Source organism: Helianthus annuus, chromosome 16 (assembly GCF_002127325.2).
Source record: "Helianthus annuus cultivar XRQ/B chromosome 16, HanXRQr2.0-SUNRISE, whole genome shotgun sequence".
Taxonomy (NCBI): Eukaryota; Viridiplantae; Streptophyta; class Magnoliopsida; order Asterales; family Asteraceae; genus Helianthus; species Helianthus annuus.
The window spans coordinates 149340273-149360376 of record NC_035448.2 but is presented as its reverse complement, the minus strand read 5'-3'; the positions used below and the strand labels follow the sequence as shown (position 1 = coordinate 149360376).

The window sequence follows — 20104 nt, the reverse complement described above, 5'->3', positions numbered from 1 at the left end:
TTTGAATGCTTTGACTTTGATTGGATACCAAAGCCCATTGACTTGGACTGATTGATGGAGGAGGAAACATACTCTTTGCCCAATCTGCAGCAGTGACTAGCTCTTGATTGGATCGTGAGTCCAAACTCCAATCCCAGGGACTTGTACAGCTCATTTTGATCAAATATTAATTGAAGATCTACACAAGCACAAACTGTTAAGTGTACATAGACACAAATCGAAAGATACAAGACTTGTTCGAAAGATCGAAACTTGTTCGAAGGATCAACAGTGATCGAAGGATTACTGTTGAGTTTCGAGCAAAGTTTTCGAAAGATTCACAATGAAAGATCCTTATCTTTCGAGCAATTATCACGAAAGATTCACAATTCGAAAGATCTTTATCTCTCGAATACTGATCTCGAAAGATTCACAATGAAAGATCCTTATCTTTCGAGATGAATCCTTATCTTTCGGACAACTAACTTTCGAAAAGATTCCAGAAACGAAAGATAATGCTTAGACTTCGAAAGACTACTCGAAAGATGCTAATCTGTCGAGCTGTCTCTGATCGAAAGATGATCTTTCGAAATCGAAGGATATCTTTCGGAAGCTTCTGACACACTGACACGATGGGACAGGTTGGTGAAAAAGGTGATGGGTTGGTGCACAACTTTCGGCAGAAGGGATGTGCAGGCACCAACTTTTCACCAAACTTGTTGACTTTTCAAAAAAATATGCCCAAAAAGGAAAGATCTTATCCAGATCCAGTACCGGAAAATATGACCGGAGATATGGCCGGAAAAATCAAAGTCACTTAAAAACAAGTTTTCAAGTTACCCAACCCAACCTTGAACACTCCCGAAAGTTTAGAACTCGTTTTTCAGTTTTAAGATGCAAGAAAAACCACCAAAACGGGTGCTAAACCTAGTGTCCAAACACACCAAGAACTCGAACAAACCCGGTTTTAAACAAGGTAAAGAGCCAAAGCTCTGATACCACTTGTAGGTCCCTTTCCGGAGGATGATGAACCTAAACCTTGTTATACAAACCTACTAGCGAGTGCGGAATCCAAGCTAGTAAGCAAACCGGGATGAAGCAAGTAGAGAAACAAACACACAAGGGTTCACCGATTAACACCACTGTATTAATACGTATGAAAGGTTTCGGTTACAAGCACTATGTTCACAAATCTGTTCTGCGAACTCTCAAGTGTGTGTGTGTGTTCGGACAGAATGCTCTCAAGAACTCTCTATCTTTCTATCTGTGTGCATCTGCCCTCTCACATACACTGCATGGGTATTTATATACCCAGCTCAGGTTGTCATGTCCGAAGGATCCGATAGATGGTCGAAGGATCATCTATCGAACATCAAGTCATCGAAGGATTCACATGGACCTCGAAGGACGATCTTTCGAGGTCAATCATTCGAAGCATATCTTTCGAGGAGATCGAAGGATCCACATTATCCTTCGATCTCTTATCCTTCGAGACAGACTACCATCTTTCTAACTGTTTACCAAGTCAAACCAGGAGGACGGTTGACTTGGTCAACTTACAGGACTGACACGGACATCGTTTACATCGTGACCGAATATAGACAAAGTACAGACACAAGTGCACCAACAGTAACAAAGTCTGATTTTGTGAGGTAGTGTGCTTGAATGATAGGTAATTGAATGATCAATGAATGAAAGGTAAATGACAATGAACACAAGAAGATCTCCGGCACAAAAAACTTCGGATAGTGAAAACTATCACTATAAAGTATACTGCACAATAAAGATTACAACTTCAGATGATATTGAGCTTGTTACAACTGAGTTCTAGTGTGAGTATTTGAGAGCAGTTTTCGAGAGTACCAAAATGTGTAAGTGTGTTTCTAATCAAGGTTAATATCCTTCATAGACATTTGTTAGTAACTAACTAAGCGAAAATGAAGGAAGCTCCCACGTTTTCCCCATAACAGCTACATGCCTTCAACTCATGCGAATTAAAGAGCATATTCCCTGATATTCCAGCATTGACTAAGTTCAAGTTGTTATACACCTACAAATACAAGTTTAAAACAAGGATATAATTGTTAGTTGATGTAAACAATAAATAAGGATCTGTGATCCTCAGACTTCCTGCACCATTTGTTAAGGATCAGTGATCCAGGCCAATCTAAGGATATGTGATCCATAGTTATAAAAATTAACCCCTAACAATTGCCCCCAAATATGGCTGATTATCAAGTTAATTATATCTGCCATATTTCTGTTTGTTTCAAACTAGCCGTGACAACGCTTGCATCACTGATACTGATGGGATAAGTTCTGTAACCATCATTACGAATAATTAGGGTGAAGATAGAGTCGACAATCCCATTTAAATCAGAGATCATTGATTTAAAACCCATATCATAGATCCTCCAGGTATTCTCTCCTCTATTCTTCTCCTTTTCTCTTGTATTCATATCTTCTTCAGCAATACAATGACAAAAATGGTCACCGGACCATCTCTAAATAAGCATCAGGATCATGGTAGCCCACCCAAAAGCCAAGACCTGCTGAAGTGTCCTTCTTCAGAACTTTGTAGGTTCACTGATCTTGAAGTTGATCAGTTCTTTACTTGTTTCCCTCCGGGAACAGTATTTCGTCCATTCAATTCTTCACTCAAAAGCGACTCAGTATCCCATGTTTGGGTTTGCTTTTCGACTGCACCGTCCCAAATTAGCTACTCCTACCCCTTTCCCGAGTTCACTCAAAGGTTTTTCACATTGACTAGTCTGTGCTATAGTCAGGCTATGTCGATGCTATGGAGGGTGTTATACACTCTCGAGCAAATCATAAGGGATGAAGGATTAGATTTCAATCTTTCTGGACTTTCACGTCTGTATAATCTTGTTTCTCATGGATCCCACAGATTTTTATTCAAAGCCAAACCTCAGTAACCACTCCCACTCCTCAAAACCACCATAAATGATAGCTCCTGAAGAAACCAGTTTTTCTTCGTAAGGAGAGACACTATTCCCTTAGGGAATACTCTTCCATAAAAGTGGACTTTGAAATGTAGGATATAGGATCCTTAGGTTAGGACTATAGAGAGTTCCTTTCTTTTTTATGAGGATAACTGATCTGTTTATTTACTTGTGCAGTGAGCAACTTCTCTTCTCTTGCCTATCAGCCTGGGACTGAACAAAGGTTAGCTGCATTCTTGGCACTAGACTCAACTGTCAAAACATTCAAGCCAAAGGCAAAGGATCTAGAAGATACCACGTCCACATCCTTCGCAATGTCAAGTAAGTACTCATGTGTAAATAAATAAAATAAAATAAAGTTAGAGGATAATGAATACTTATCTTTTTGTTGGCTGAATAGGTGTTCATAAGTCTGCTTCAAAATTTGACATGGGCGATATAGACAGCATGATTTCTCCTCGGTCACTCAAGAAAGAGCTGGCTAGGGGCCAAAGCCAACCAGAGCCCAAGGTCATGTCCACGCGAGCTAAAACTGGATCAAAAAGGAAGAAGCCATCAGAGCCCGGTCGAGGATAGCTTCCAACTTGAACACCAATTCCACGATTTCATCACTAAGGTAAGGATCCTGGATCCTCATAATTGTTCTCTGACTGCTGCTAAGGATCACTGATCCTAAGTTCTTGTTCTTGTAATCTGCAGGGGTTTGTCCGCATCATTGCTCTCCAAGAGAAGACTCTTGTAGATGCGGATGAGAAGCTAGCTGATCTTCGTTCCATAGCTGCTGCCAATGACAAGAAGATTGCCCAACTGGAGAAGGAGAAGACAGGCCTCGACGAACAGCTGATGTTTGCAGAGATCGAGATCCGTGAAGCACAGGTGAATGCTACTGAAGATGCTAAGGTCTGTGCTGCCCGCACCGTTCTTCAAGACAGGATCAAGATAGCTAAAAAAGCTATGGATCCTGCATTTGACCGCTCGGCTTGGAACATCGATGGATGGAAGCTGGCTCTCCTCAATCTGGGTGGTGATGGTGATATGGATCAAGTGATGGCTCTAGAAGCTGGACCAAGTGGAGCTAAGGAGCAGAAGGAGGATGGTGGAGATGTAGCAGGTGGTGAAGCTGCAACAGTGGGCGATGAAGCATGTTGATGCCTTGGCCTGAGCCCCCTTTTTAATGGTTTTTTGTGCTTTATTTTGTTTTTGTTTTTAAACAATATGGTCTGTAATAACTCCGAACAATAGTTTTTAAGTTTAAGGATCATTGATCCTTCAGACAATAGGTAAGATGACAAAGGTGGAAGGATCCTCTATTTGGGGAATGAAGCCTTTGTTATCCTGTCGTTTATTTTCCTACACTTTAATTTCTGCACAAACATTATAACTGTTAGATAACCCTGTCCGGCCTGGGTGGATGGTCCACGTTTTGCTGGTGAAGTCCAGGCCAGGCACTTTTGGCATATATTTACGGGTTTAATAATGTTAAACTTTTAGCTATGATTGGTGTTGTACATTTATCCTTGAAGTTTTTTACTTGTTATTCTTATATTTCCATATCCAAGTATATTATTTGTAAAAATCATCAAAAATTCAGAAAAAACATAAGTTGTTAAATGTTTGATGATATTAGGTTTGATAAAAAAAAACTTTAATTGTCTCTATGAATATAGATCTTAAATCTTTAGCTGGAAAGAATAGGATGTAATCATTAAAATAAGGCTAAGGATAAAACATACCAGAGAACCCAAGTTAGGATTCTATATCCTTATAAGTTACTACGGAGCAAATAGACCAATAAAATTAGTTAAGGTTTTAAGGATTCAGGATCCTTGTTGATAGGACTTGCAAACCTTGAAAGCTCCAAGAACCTATAAAAATGAACTTGGGACTAAACCAAACAATTTGGGGATAAACCCATTATAACTGGGACGGGCTCAAATAAACTAGGGACAAGCCCAAATAAACTGGGGACAAGCATAAGATACTTGTGATACTGGGGTATGGCCTAAACCTGCGACTATCCCACGTAAGTGACATGAAAATGCCAAAACCTTAGCTAACGTGAAAACATTAGAAACCTTAGGAAAACGGATGTATGGTACGTCTACCATTATACTTGAGATCCTACATATGGCCAACAGCAATGTTGTCAGCCACTAAGCGTGTACTGGTCCCAATTCGTGTGAAAGGTGAAAACCATTAACCTTATAAGGTATAAGATACTTTAAACTGGGGACAAGCCCAAAAACTTTGGAGACGTGGACAACCCCTTGATCCTTTGTGAAAAATGTTAAAAACACTGCAAAAGCTTAAAACTTAGGAAAAATGGATGTTAAATGATTAACATCCTCTCCTTACAATGGATAATAAGTATAAAATGTATGAAAGTGAAAGTATCCTTTGAGGATCCCTGATCTTGAGTTAAAATACAGGAGTCTCTAAGGATCCATAATCCTTCTTAGATGAAGTATTTCTTTAGATGAACAACATTCCAAGCTCTTGGTAGGAGATCACTATCCATAGTCAATAAGCAATATGCCCCCTTTCTAGCTTCTGCTTCTATCAAATAAGGGTCTTCCCATTTTGGTGCTAATTTACCATCAGCTGGATTTGTAGTGTTCTGGAATGCTTTCTTGTAACACCCTAATTACTATTTAACGGTTTTACATAAAATTACCAACAATTAGTTGTGTAGATAAGACTACACATACTATAAAAATATGGGTTTATTAAAACTTTTACAAATCATAAGTTATTCGACATAACGTAATTGAATTCGTCGTTTAAAATTTACGACGGGACACTGTGCGGAAGCATGTATCTTTATCGTGTTCGGTTCTCCAATGAGCTTGATCGTCTTCCGGCATCCAAAGTGTACTTACATTTCATAAACAAAAAAATGCTTTAGTCTTACGGGGGTTATAAACGTGTCTAACGAGTTCTGGGAAACGAAACTGATTATAATAAATTTTGTTACAGGGTCTACCGTAAATTACGGTGGCTACCGTAATTTACGGTGGCTACCGTAATTTACGGTAGCCCCTGAATGTTGATTCTTCCACCGTAACTCAGTGGGTTTAAGGCGTAAAGATTTTTAAGGCTACCGTAAGTTACGGTAGCCTCTGCAAGATTTTCCAAGTTTGCCGATTTCTAAACAGAAACCTTCATAACTTTTAATCCGCTTGTCCGTTTGACCTACCGTTTCTTCCTACGTGATTGTAAATTGAACCTCCATCAAATGGAGTCAAGACCCAACATCTGGATTAACAAAATTTAAGACTTTTAAGTCTTCGGCTTATTACCCCTTTTTACCAAATTTGACCCGTTCGTGATTTTATCAAACAAACCTGTTGTTTGATTCTAATTTCTCATTTTTAACCAAATCTTGTTTTCAAAACATTCTGTCTATAATTTAAATTCTTCGGTTTACCTATTAAGGTAACCGAATGCCCTTTTTTTATTTTGCCTAACTTTCATAGAACTTCAAGTTCTACATGATGAGTTAATCTATTATACATACCTGGCTCGGATCAACTTACTAACCCGGTTTAATACCTTGCTTTATAATTGCTAATTAAGAGCGATGCGAGTATCCATTGGATATCTACTCCTGTAAACATATAACTCGACACCAGAATCATTAGTCGATATTGTCAAAAGGTGATGTCTACACCTTTTGACCCGTTTGGCCGAATTGACCGTTTATCTTTGCGAGATAATATTTATTATCATCTCATCTACATGACTCGCTCCTTTTAACACCGTATGCTCATTTTATTTATAAACCGTTTATTACCACTCTCGGCTCTTTATGTCTTACGCGGGAAAGCGTCTTTTAAAACTAACGATTATTGTCAACGTGTGACTAAATTACCATTTGTCTTATTCGTAGTCAATACGACAAAAGAACATTCTAAAATATATGACTAGTGTAAGTTATACTTACCTTGCATCCTTGCGAGCTTCATACTTGAACTTGTATCCATTTGACCCGTTCATTTCCAAGCTCCTACCTAGCTTGTCAGAGTCAAACTACCATATCATATCCACAAGATGATTAGATTAGTCAACCATTAACATGACCATCACACCTTATGGATTCACACACTTATTCACCAAAGTATGCTATTTATTCAACAACTATATTATTTATTTATTTATTTTTTTTGTCATAATTCTTTCCATTCACTAACCGTTTGACCCGTTAGTCAAGTTATTTATACAAACTAGTTAGTAAGTGATTTTGAATACTTTAAGCATGTCATATAAAGTGTTACTTGTTCCTATCAATAAATACTTCATGACTAAACAAGTATACGCAATCATATGTCTTTTTCCGGATTAATAATAACATTATTAATGTGCAGCGATTTTCTATTCAGCTGCTGTAATCGACCATTATGACCCATTTAAAGTCCGAACTAGATTAACATGTTCAAAAATGGATCGTAGAAAACTTCAATACCTTCGCAAGCATATAAGGTACACCTTCTAACGAATTTTCTATGATTTTATATGATTTTTATAAAATCAGCACAGCAACTATATTTTCATTTTTCAACCAGCTTTTTATTAGAAGTATTATAAACATAATTCTTAGTTAGGGTATGTAATATTTATGTTTATTATGTAAGTAGTATAACGATGTAACTCGAGTATTGAACCGGTGTGTCGGTTGGTTGATACCCTTTCAAATGGCAGTTATTCCCGCCATTTGTTCAACCGAAATGAACACATAACCGCTTCCTATCTGATATATATATATATGGCTTGGCGGGAACCATTCTCGTTACCAAGACAATTATTCATCCAATTGTCCCTACATATTCGTAATCATTCACTATTGTCAAACGTTGTTGTTCATTGTTAATATGAAGCAACGATATGATGATGTTACTACTGCAAATCCGATCAATGTTACCGCTGCAAATCCGTTAAGGGCCCAACAAAGTGGTATCAGAGCGCCAGATTATTCAGATCTCAGGGCATCTTCCACAACATTATGTGTCAACACTGTGCAGACGAGAGACGGGAACGGAAGTGGCTGATGAAGCGATGTTACTAATGTAATATTCCAGGCCACCAAATCTCCAACTGCAAAAGGAAAGAAGACGATGAAGAATCTCAGTTGATACGAATCGCCATTAACACCGGCATGGAACAACAACGTGAGGATGAAGATGATGACCAAAGAAAGGATCAGATAATGGAGTATCTCGTAGTCGGAACAGACGGGGGTTTGTGGTCAGAAATGTGGTACGTAAGCAAGACTCTCAAACATCATTTTTCTGGAAACCTTAATATGTTTAAACGTATGAAATGTATGAATGATGTCGAAACCAGAACGAGTGAAAATCAGTTTTATTTTATTCGGGGAATAGGACCGGTAGATGTTATTTCAGGGGCCGAAAAAATCAGGATTCAAAGTGTGTTCTTTACACAAGATATAGATAGGAACGTCTTAAGTTATGATCAATTAATTACACAAGGATTTACTGTAAAATTTACCGGTGATAAGTGCAAATTATTTCCAACATTTAGTGTACCCCTGAATAATAATGTAAGTGTGAAGTCTGGTTTATCAAAAGAGGAGGAAATGGGTTTAGTAGAAAAACGGAAGATGATGGATATGGAAACAGAGTTTATGATGTTCAAAACAAAGTACTTGAATGATTATTTCAGTAAACTAGAAATATCATCTAACGAACCAGATTGGAACGTGATGATACTTCAAACAATGAAGTTCAAGGATTTTCTGGATTGTAAGGCATTACTTGATATGATGGACGATGATGACTATGTCCGGAAATACAAGTTTATACTGAACGCAAAGTTTGAAGAGATGGTGGAGTGGTTTATAACAGAAAAATTGGGGATAACAACTAGGCCTGTTCCGGCTTATGCATCAAATAATCGAAGGATATGTCTATTAGATGTGTATCTGATAATAGAACGAGAAGGAGGATATCGGTACGTAACAGAGAATAATATTTGGCCGATGATAGCCAAAGAAATGGGGTTCGAATATAGTGATGGTGAACTGATACGTCTAGTATACATGATGTACTTAGATGTTCTCGTTTATTACTATAAATTCAAGACTATTCAATCCAAGGTCTATGATAAGAAGGTGACAGATGAAAAGGAAGTGCTTGGAGGTATGATGGATCCAAGAGGCAGCCGGAGTGAAGGAGGAGACGTCGAACGAGATGCTGGTGAAGATGCAGGAAATGTCGACGGTCAAGAGGTTGCAGGAAATCCAATGGAGCACTACGCATTGTTCACTGACAATGGATGGAATGAGGTTAAACGGAGGCGGTTCAGAAGGACTTTCGATTTTAACAGAGCAAGGGCAGCCGTGAATGAAGCTAATGCAAGTGTCCTTGAATACTCTCGTAAACTGAATCATGTTTAGGGGAGAGTATTAGAAGTATTATAAACATAATTCTTAGTTAGGTATGTAATATTTATGTTTATTATGTAAGTAGTATAACGATGTAACTCGAGTATTGAACCGGTGTGTCGGTTGGTTGATACCCTTTCAAATGGCAGTTATTCCCGCCATTTGTTCAACCGAAATGAACACATAACCGCTTCCTATCTGATATATATATATGGCTTGGCGGGAACCATTCTCGTTACCAAGACAATTATTCATCCAATTGTCCCTACATATTTGTAATCATTCACTATTGTCAAACGTTGTTGTTCATTGTTAATATGGAGCAACGATATGATGATGTTACTGCTGCAAATCCGATCAATGTTACCGCTGCAAATCCGTTAAGGGCCCAACACTTTTAAGTTTTCTGAACAGCAGTTTTAATCAGATTTTTGACCTCTTTAACAACCACATTTGTTTCTTATGATTGAAAACAGTAAAACTTTACTTCATAAGCTTTCCGAAAAGGTATAGAACACCCAAATCGGATAAACTGTTGATTTTATATGATTTTTTTAAGATTAGTCAAAATCCATATAAAAAGCTACGGAAATCATGTTTAGGTTCCTTTCAAATTCGACCCAAACCATCAAATGCAACCCATTTTCATGGCTATAACCCTTATTAAACTCTTGGTAATGGTTTGAAACCTATAACACCGTGATTGTAGGCCAAGAGATGTCAAAAACATCATCTATTTCAGCACTTTAGTTTTCATTTAGGCATTTTAACAAACACCTAGTGTGCATAATTTTACATATTTACTAACTAGTTCATAACTAGTTATTTTTTTTACCAAAGTTAACATCAATTAATCAAACCTCTAAGTCTAGTGTTCATGAACTACACATCATATTTTCAGAAATCAGTTTCTATGCATCAATTTACACTAGATTAGCATTCTACATCCTAGTGTTCATCATTTTCTCACAAAATCCATGGATGACCTTCAATGTACTCATGAAATTTCCAGAATTTAGGCATGATTTCACATGTTGATGTCTAGGTTTTACTCCTAGATACTATATCATCCCTATATTAACCAAATAGCTAACATGCATCATCAAATTTCAGATTTCCCAAATTCATGAGAATTTCAAACAGAGAATTAACATCAAATTTTACATACCTTACAACCCCCTTGCAATGGGGATCAATAATCTATGCTCGATTTTCGATTTTAACTTGGTTTGAGCCTTCAATTTGTGAGATTAGTGAGTTGCTAGGGTTTTAAGAGTGGGGGTCGCCCTCCTCCTTCTGTTTGATCGAACCAGTCACCTAAAATGGTGTATTTGGTTTTATTTTGTTACTTTTATTAAACTTAATAATATAAGTTTAGGTTTTAACAACATAAGCCCCTCCACTTTAGTTTGGTTTATAATTTGAGTATTTTGTTATTTCACTTAATTACAAGACTTGTACTAGGTTATTTATTTCCTAGTTATTTATCTTGTTCTAAACCCGTTTTATTTTAAGTCCCGTTAAATCTCGGGCCTTTTATATACTTTGCTTTCTCAAAGTATTTCTCATCCTTTTGACAAATATTAGATTTATTTATTTAAATCCTAAAATTTACCGGGTAAGTTTTACCACTAACTGTATTTTACCCGTCCTGTAGTATTAACGTGGTTTGATTACCAAACCCGTTTTCGGGCCCGTTTTCGGGGCGTTACAAGTCTACCCCTCTTAAAGAGGTTTCGTCCTCGAAACCTTTTCTTACATAACTTATTGAGTTTAACTCAATGTATCCGATCCGCGAAATCTTTTACAGATTACTTGTGCTTTTATCCAATAGTTAGTACTACCAGAAAAGTATGATAACATCTTTTCGGTTACTAATTGTCTTCTTAACTCATACGACATAGTGCAACTTGAAATAACGTAATCTCGTTATTTCCACTGGTTTAGTAAACTTAGCGATATCCATTGCTTTCATATAATATCGAATTCTTTATGAATCCGTTACTTTAACCCGTTTAAAGGTCTTTAGTGAAATATTTCACTTTCAACAATAATTTCTTTTGTTTTTCAGATTTATTCATTCGGTTCGGTTTAGTTATACCGAATCCATCGCTTACAAGCAAGTCAAATTTTATTGATTTGAATTGCTGGCCTTAACCGGTCTCGCTAACTAGACTTATTAGTCCAGTTACTTTTTACCGCTTGCTTGGTTATAATGTGATTCTACTTCACATTATATTTCTTGACCGTGATTATGTTACATCATGTTTAATTTATAACAAAATTTCATTTTCGAAAATATCACTTTTCGAATATATCGTCTTGCGCCTATCAGTGTCAAGACTTGTATCTTTCATGCTTACTATTTAAATTCCTATCAGAATTTATGTTTGTAAAAACATTATTTCTTACTAAAACCGAAGTTTTAGTTTTAGGATCTTCTCTTTAACTTTTGTCAATTATCCATACCAGGATATTGACAGTCCCCAATTTATTCTTATTTGGTTATATCCCATTACCGGGCTCATTATTCTCTTGCATTTAACGCTACCTTTATCTGGCTAGCGCTCATTTGTGCCATTCGGCGTTATATTGTATTCAACATGTTTGACCTATTAATGTGAAATCCATCACTTAATAAACAATCAACTTTATTCTTTATTCAACCCATTCGACTTCGAATAGTTGAACATATTTACTCACAATTTCTATATACGAGATTTTATAGTCCTAACTCGTAATCCAGGTTATTTTGATTTTTTTTTTCAACCCGCGTTCACGTCTCTTGGTTTACGCATGTGTTTAATTCTTACCCATCAACCGGGTGTTTCACCGAAGTCGTTATTATTGCAACCCTCCCAGTATGCATCAAGACTTCGCTTCATTTTTATATTCCGACTTTGTCCTCAAGTTTGACATTTTACAAAAACGACCCGTTTAGAGACATATTCGCATTTTCCGGGTTCGAGTGTAAGTACACCCCCTCCCAATACATGTCTACCTTGTTTTACATGTTTATATTTTCCGGGTTCGAGTGTAAGTACACCCCCTCCCAATACATGTCTACCTTGTTTTACATGTTTATATTTTCCGGGTTCGAGTGTAAGTACACTCCCTCCCAATACATGTCTACATCATTTTACACGTTTATATTCTTCGGGTTCGAGTGTAAGTACACCCCCTCCCAATACATGTCTACATTGTTTTACATGTTTATATTTTTCCGGGTTCGAGTGTATGTACACCCCCTCCCAATACATGTCTACATCACTTCTCATGCTTGTATTTTCTGGGTTCGAGTGTAAGTACACTCCCTCCCAGTACTTGTCTAAATCATTTTTCATGCTTGTGTTTTCTGGGTTCGAGTGTAAGTACACTCCCTCCCAATACTTGTCTGAATTATTTTACATGCTTCTTTGTCCCTTCATTCGGGCTCATTGTCCTGATGTAATACGCTTCCGTCACTCGGTTGTGCGTTTACCTTATTATCAAACATTTTGCTTATCTGATTCATTTGGGTACTTTTTAATTAGTCCCATTCACTCCGCCCTTACTACATCGGATGTAAATGTGTCCGCTATAAGAAACTCGTGGTATCATATGCCACTACTTACTTGGCCAGAGTAAGCGATTTAACACATGACATACACGACCTTTTTATAGTTTTCACATCACGCCCTATGTAAGTAACACCTCTATTCGGTTTTCTTGGAAATTATATCCTGGATATGTATTTCTGTTCAGGTTTTTCCAAGTTTCTAATTTACCTATGCAACGATCATTCTCTACCTATTTGTTGCATATTGCTAATTGTGCAATTATATTTAAAAACACGCACCTGGTAATGCTTGCCCCGACGGGCGTTTCTTGCCATTAACCTTGTTCGCGGTCGTTACGCGATTTAGTCCTTAGTGAGCATGCTCCTATCGTCATACTTTGGACCGTTCCTCTATCATATCCTTAATTCGTTCAACTCTTGTCATCTTTAAATGCAAGTGTCCTTCAATCAAGATATTCACAAAAGTTAGTAATATCAACTTCAATAATCGCATGTATTATAATACAAGGCTTTTTCTACTATACACGTCAACGCGCATATTTTTGTCAACTATATCAATCATTTATTTGGGGTAACATGTATTACACGGTAACCCTATGTGTTGTCTACAGCACTTTAATACGCTAAACCATTAGCATACATGCACTTACCGGATTTGCGATCAAGCCTCGAACCGAACACACCTTACTCTTTAACCATGAGCTCTGATTACCAACTTGTAACACCCTAATTACTATTTAACGGTTTTACATAAAATTACCAACAATTAGTTGTGTAGATAAGACTACACATACTATAAAAATATGGGTTTATTAAAACTTTTACAAATCATAAGTTATTCGACATAACGTAATTGAATTCGTCGTTTAAAATTTACGACGGGACACTGTGCGGAAGCATGTATCTTTATCGTGTTCGGTTCTCCAATGAGCTTGATCGTCTTCCGGCATCCAAAGTGTACCTACATTTCATAAACAAAAAAATTCTTTAGTCTTACGGGGGTTATAAACGTGTCTAACGAGTTCTGGGAAACGAAACTGATTATAATAAATTTTGTTACAGGGTCTACCGTAAATTACGGTGGCTACCGTAATTTACGGTAGCCCCTGAATGTTGATTCTTCCACCGTAACTCAGTGGGTTTAAGGCGTAAAGATTTTTAAGGCTACCGTAAGTTACGGTAGCTACCGTAACTTACGGTGGCCTCTGCAAGATTTTCCAAGTTTGCCGATTTCTAAAACGGAAACCTTCATAACTTTTAATCCGCTTGTCCGTTTGACCTACCGTTTCTTCCTACGTGATTGTAAATTGAACCTCCATCAAATGAAGTCAAGACCCAACATCTGGATTAACAAAATTTAAGACTTTTAAGTCTTCGGCTTATTACCCCTTTTTACCAAATTTGACCCGTTCGTGATTTTATCAAACAAACCTGTTGTTTGATTCTAATTTCTCATTTTTAACCAAATCTTGTTTTCAAAACATTCTGTCTATAATTTAAATTCTTCGGTTTACCTATTAAGGTAACCGAATGCCCTTTTTTTTATTTTGCCTAACTTTCATAGAACTTCAAGTTCTACATGATGAGTTAATCTATTATACATACCTGGCTCGGATCAACTTACTAACCCGGTTTAATACCTTGCTTTATAATTGCTAATTAAGAGCGATGCGAGTATCCATTGGATATCTACTCCTGTAAACATATAACTCGACACCAGAATCATTAGTCGATATTGTCAAAAGGTGATGTCTACACCTTTTGACCCGTTTGGCCGAATTGACCGTTTATCTTTGCGAGATAATATTTATTATCATCTCATCTACATGACTCGCTCCTTTTAACACCGTATGCTCATTTTATTTATAAACCGTTTATTACCACTCTCGGCTCTTTATGTCTTACGCGGGAAAGCGTCTTTTAAAACTAACGATTATTGTCAACGTGTGACTAAATTACCATTTGTCTTATTCGTAGTCAATACGACAAAAGAACATTCTAAAATATATGACTAGTGTAAGTTATACTTACCTTGCATCCTTGCGAGCTTCATACTTGAACTTGTATCCATTTGACCCGTTCATTTCCAAGCTCCTACCTAGCTTGTCAGAGTCAAACTACCATATCATATCCACAAGATGATTAGATTAGTCAACCATTAACATGACCATCACACCTTATGGATTCACACACTTATTCACCAAAGTATGCTATTTATTCAACAACTATATTATTTATTTATTTATTTATTTTTTTGTCATAATTCTTTCCATTCACTAACCGTTTGACCCGTTAGTCAAGTTATTTATACAAACTAGTTAGTAAGTGATTTTGAACACTTTAAGCATGTCATATAAAGTGTTACTTGTTCCTATCAATAAATACTTCATGACTAAACAAGTATACGCAATCATATGTCTTTTTCCGGATTAATAATAACATTATTAATGTGCAGCGATTTTCTATTCAGCTGCTGTAATCGACCATTATGACACATTTAAATTCCGAACTAGATTAACATGTTCAAAAATGGATCGTAGAAAACTTCAATACCTTCGCAAGCATATAAGGTACACCTTCTAACGAATTTTCTATGATTTTATATGATTTTTATAAAATCAGCACAGCAACTATATTTTCATTTTTCAACCAGCTTTTAAGTTTTCTGAACAGCAGTTTTAATCAGATTTTTGACCTCTTTAACAACCACATTTGTTTCTTATGATTGAAAACAGTAAAAATTTACTTCATAAGCTTTCCGAAAAGGTATAGAACACCCAAATCGGATAAACGGTTGATTTTATATGATTTTTTTAAGATTAGTCAAAATCCATATAAAAAGCTACGGAAATCATGTTTAGGTTCCTTTCAAATTCGACCCAAACCATCAAATGCAACCCATTTTCATGGCTATAACCCTTATTAAATTCTTGGTAATGGTTTGAAACCTATAACACCGTGATTGTAGGCTAAGAGATGTCAAAAACATCATCTATTTCAGCACTTTAGTTTTCATTTAGGCATTTTAACAAACACCTAGTGTGCATAATTTTACATATTTACTAACTAGTTCATAACTAGTTATTTTTTTTACCAAAGTTAACATCAATTAATCAAACCTCTAAGTCTAGTGTTCATGAACTACACATCATATTTTCAGAAATCAGTTTCTATGCATCAATTTACACTAGATTAGCATTCTACATCCTAGTGTTCATCATTTTCTCACAAAATCCATGGATGACCTTCAATGTACTCATGAAATTTCCAGAATTTAGGCATGATTTCACATGTTGATGTCTAGGTTTTACTCCTAGATACTATATCATCCCTATATTAACCAAATAGCTAACATGCATCATCAAATTTCAGATTTCCCAAATTCATGAGAATTTCAAACAGAGAATTAACATCAAATTTTACATACCTTACAACCCCCTTGCAATGGGGATCAATAATCTATGCTCGATTTTCGATTTTAACTTGGTTTGAGCCTTCAATTTGTGAGATTAGTGAGTTGCTAGGGTTTTGAGAGTGGGGGTCGCCCTCCTCCTTTTGTTTGATCGAACCAGTCACCTAAAATGATGTATTTGGTTTTATTTTGTTACTTTTATTAAACTTAATAATATAAGTTTAGGTTTTAACAACATAAGCCCCTCCACTTTAGTTTGGTTTATAATTTGAGTATTTTGTTCTTTCACTTAATTACAAGACTTGTACTAGGTTATTTATTTCCTAGTTATTTATCTTGTTCTAAACCCGTTTTATTTTAAGTCCCGTTAAATCTCGGGCCTTTTATATACTTTGCTTTCTCAAAGTATTTCTCATCCTTTTGACAAATATTAGATTTATTTATTTAAATCCTAAAATTTACAGGGTAAGTTTTACCACTAACTGTATTTTACCCGTCCTGTAGTATTAACGTGGTTTGATTACCAAACCCGTTTTCTGGGCGTTACATTTCTTTAGCACCAAATCACCAACTTGAAATCTCCTGACCCTAACATTTTAATTGTATGCTCCATCCATTCTGTGCTGATAGCTAGCCATCCTTATTCTTGCTAAATCTTTGAGCTTATCCACCGTGTCCAGGTCTTGAGTCAAGTTTTCAGCATTTGCTTCAGGATCACGGATGCTTGTTCTTGCTGTAGGAACCACCATCTCTGTAGGATCACTGCGTTAGTTTCAAAGACTAGGGAGAATGGAGTTTGGCCTGTGGCATTCTTTGGAGTTGTCCTATCTGCCCAAAGGACACATGGTAGCTCTTCAGCCCATTTTCCTTTCTTGGATCCCAGTTTCTTCTTCAAGTTGTTGATGATGATCTTATAACTCGATTCTGTTTGATCATTAGCGTGTGGGTTGACTGGTGTTGATGTTATCATCTTAATCCCCTAGCTGTCACAAAAGTTAGTAGTTCTATTCCCAACAAATTGGGATCATTATTGTTATGGGCCATTTTCTGAACGTATATCCTGTCTAGTATTCTGCTTTTGATTGTTTATTTGAGACCAGGATACCGGGTCAGGATATTGGTAGCATCCTGAAATGATATCCTGGTAATAACTTATTTAACCATGTGCAGATTAAAGGGTATAAGTCTCCAACGTTCAAGTGGACTTCTTCTCCTTGAGACTCGGGCAAAGCAGTTGGGAGAAAGATGTTGAAGCCAGAAGATGTGGATTACAACGTTCACATGTGGAATATTCGCCGGATCCCGGAATAATAGGATAGTTGGTTAAGTCATATACACTCATTCGCACACTTTGCTCTCTAGTCTCTAGCAATCGTTACACACGAACACTTGTACTCAAATCTCATTGTAACACTTAGTTGATCCGTATCATATCCTGCACTGTATCCTGAAGTTTGAAGCAATAAGAAGCACAAGGCAGCTGCGATTGTCAGCTCCCGAGGTTTATGCCGGCGATCTAGATTGATCAAGGGCTTTCCTCGTACATCTCGTGTCAACCCCTTTACTTTTTGCTCATTGTTTGATCGTAGATACAGCTCAATATCCTGAGCCATATCCTGAACACTGTTTTTCTAAGCAACTTAACCAACATATTTTCAACACATTTTTTTAGCACGCTACCTCACTTAACTAATTTGATCACTTAATTGCTTCGGTAATTTTTGACCAAAACAATTTGGCGCCCACCGTGGGGCAAGTGGTGCTCTCTTTACTAAAAATTTTTGTGAAATCGCTAATCAGTTTTCTGTTTTCAAAATTTTTTGCCACATTGTTTACAATGGCCTCAAGATTAAACATGAGCTCCTCCACTGTGTCTGCTACAGCTTCTGCTACTACCGGTTCGGTGCTTACACCACCTCCTCCAAGGATGCCGGCTTCTTCACAACCTCAGGATGTTATCCCTACCCGGGGTGTTCAGGGATCTGCTCCCATTTTAGCTTCTAATGATGAAATTCTAACTTTGTTTGGAAGTGTGCAAAAACAAATGAGACAGCTGCAGGACACTAACCAAATGCTGTTAAGAGAAATACAACTCTTAAAAGCTGGCTCGAGCAGATCCACCGAAGATATCGTCACTCCTCTACAACCCAGAACTTTGAACTTCAGTTCCGCAGTTTACACTGAGGATAACAGGGGGAATATTGTGCCCAGCCTTCCTCAGAATCATACTCCTGAAATACCCTCCTCGGTCAGGTTGTCAACCATGAGGAGCTCAGGATATGCTTCAGGATATGGGCAGAACCCTCAGACTGGTAACGTGTCTAATAAAAATAATACTCTTGCCACTAACAGTGTTGGATATTTGCAGGATACAGCTGTGACATCAGAATTATCTAGGGAGCTTCAGAAGCTAAAGGATATGATATCCAGTGTACCTGGGGTGGTTCAGCCAATTCCTGAAGTACCCCAGGATAGCCACAGGATATCTCGGTTTGTGTATCCTATTTGTGATGCTTAAATCCCAAAAAGATTCCAAACTCCCAACATGAAGCTCTATGATGGAACCACGGATCCTGAGGAGCATATTGCCCAGTATAGGGAACGCATGGAAATCAATCCTATCCCTCCAGATCTCAAGGAAGCATGCTTATGCAAGGGATTCGGTTCTACCTTGACAGGATCAGCCTTAAAATGGCTGTTAAATGTTCCTCCTCACTCAATTACTTCTTTTGCTCATTTGGTTAACTTATTTAATAGTCAATTTTCTTGCAGCCGGAGTTTTGAGAAATTAACCAGTGATCTTTACAGGATAACTCAAGGACCTCAGGAATCCTCGAGGGATTATGTGAACAAGTTCAGTCGAGAATCCTTGGACATCCCGCATCTTGATGTTGCAACAGTTGTGCAAGCTTTTAAGATGGGGTTACAAAAGGATTCTCAGTTTTATCAGGATCTTGTAATGAATCCCTGCAGGAATCTCGACGAAGCTCGTAACAGGGCTTTGAGATATATCTGTTTGGAAGATGACAAGAAGATGCAAGAGAGGATGAATTCTACCTCAACCTACGAATCAACCAACAGGAAGTCAGAATCCTCATATAAGCCATATCGCTCCAAGCCATATGGCAGAAATGATAGCAAGAGAGTGAATGCTGTTGAAGACGAGGATCCTGAAGAATATCCTGAATTATCTGAATATTGTTTTTCTGTTAATATACCTGAACTAATGTATGCTATGCAGGGTTTGGGAGATAAAGCCAGGTGGCCTCGGAAGAATCAACAAAAAGCTGATTGGAAGGATAAATCCAAATGGTGTGCCTTCCATGAGGATTTCGGACATGTTACTAAGGATTGCATTGCCCTGAGGAAAGAAATAAGCTACCTACTAAGCAAAGGATATCTGAAGGACTTGCTGGGAAGAAAGAAAAATAAAGGGCAGGATCCCGAGAAGGATCCTGAACGAGCAGCATCACCCCCAGCAGATGCCAAGATAATTAACTTTATTTCAGGAGGATCCGACATTTGTGGGACTTCGTATTCGGCGGCTAAGAGACATGCAAAGGAAGCCAAGAGTGAAAGGGGAGACAAACCAGCCAGGATGACTACCTTCACAACTGATAAAGTGATCACTTTCGATAGTGACGACAGGGATACTGTTCAGGATCCTCACCATGATGCTTTAGTAATAACATTATATGTGGCTAACCATTTTGTACGCAGGATATTGGTGGACAACGGTAGTTCTGTCAACATAATTCAGCTGGAAACATTGAAAAGGATGAATGTATCTC

At 37.4% G+C, this 20104-nt stretch overlaps 2 long non-coding RNA genes across 3 annotated transcripts; both read right to left on the bottom strand.

The window, feature by feature from the left end:
- Nucleotides 1-6391: 6391 nt before the first annotated feature.
- On the bottom strand, nt 6392-13356 carry LOC110917528. 2 transcript variants are annotated; one of them, XR_004883964.1, is made up of 2 exons: nt 13181-13356; nt 6392-6971 (listed from the first exon to the last, which is right to left on the bottom strand). It is a non-coding gene; the product is annotated as an uncharacterized LOC110917528 (long non-coding RNA). The 2 variants fall into 2 exon arrangements; XR_004883963.1 differs by lacking the exon at nt 13181-13356 and adding an exon at nt 10511-10613.
- A 301-nt stretch (nt 13357-13657) lies between these two features.
- On the bottom strand, nt 13658-16456 carry LOC110917582. Its single transcript, XR_004883962.1, has 2 exons — nt 16329-16456; nt 13658-15018 (listed from the first exon to the last, which is right to left on the bottom strand). It is a non-coding gene; the product is annotated as an uncharacterized LOC110917582 (long non-coding RNA).
- Nucleotides 16457-20104: the final 3648 nt, after the last annotated feature.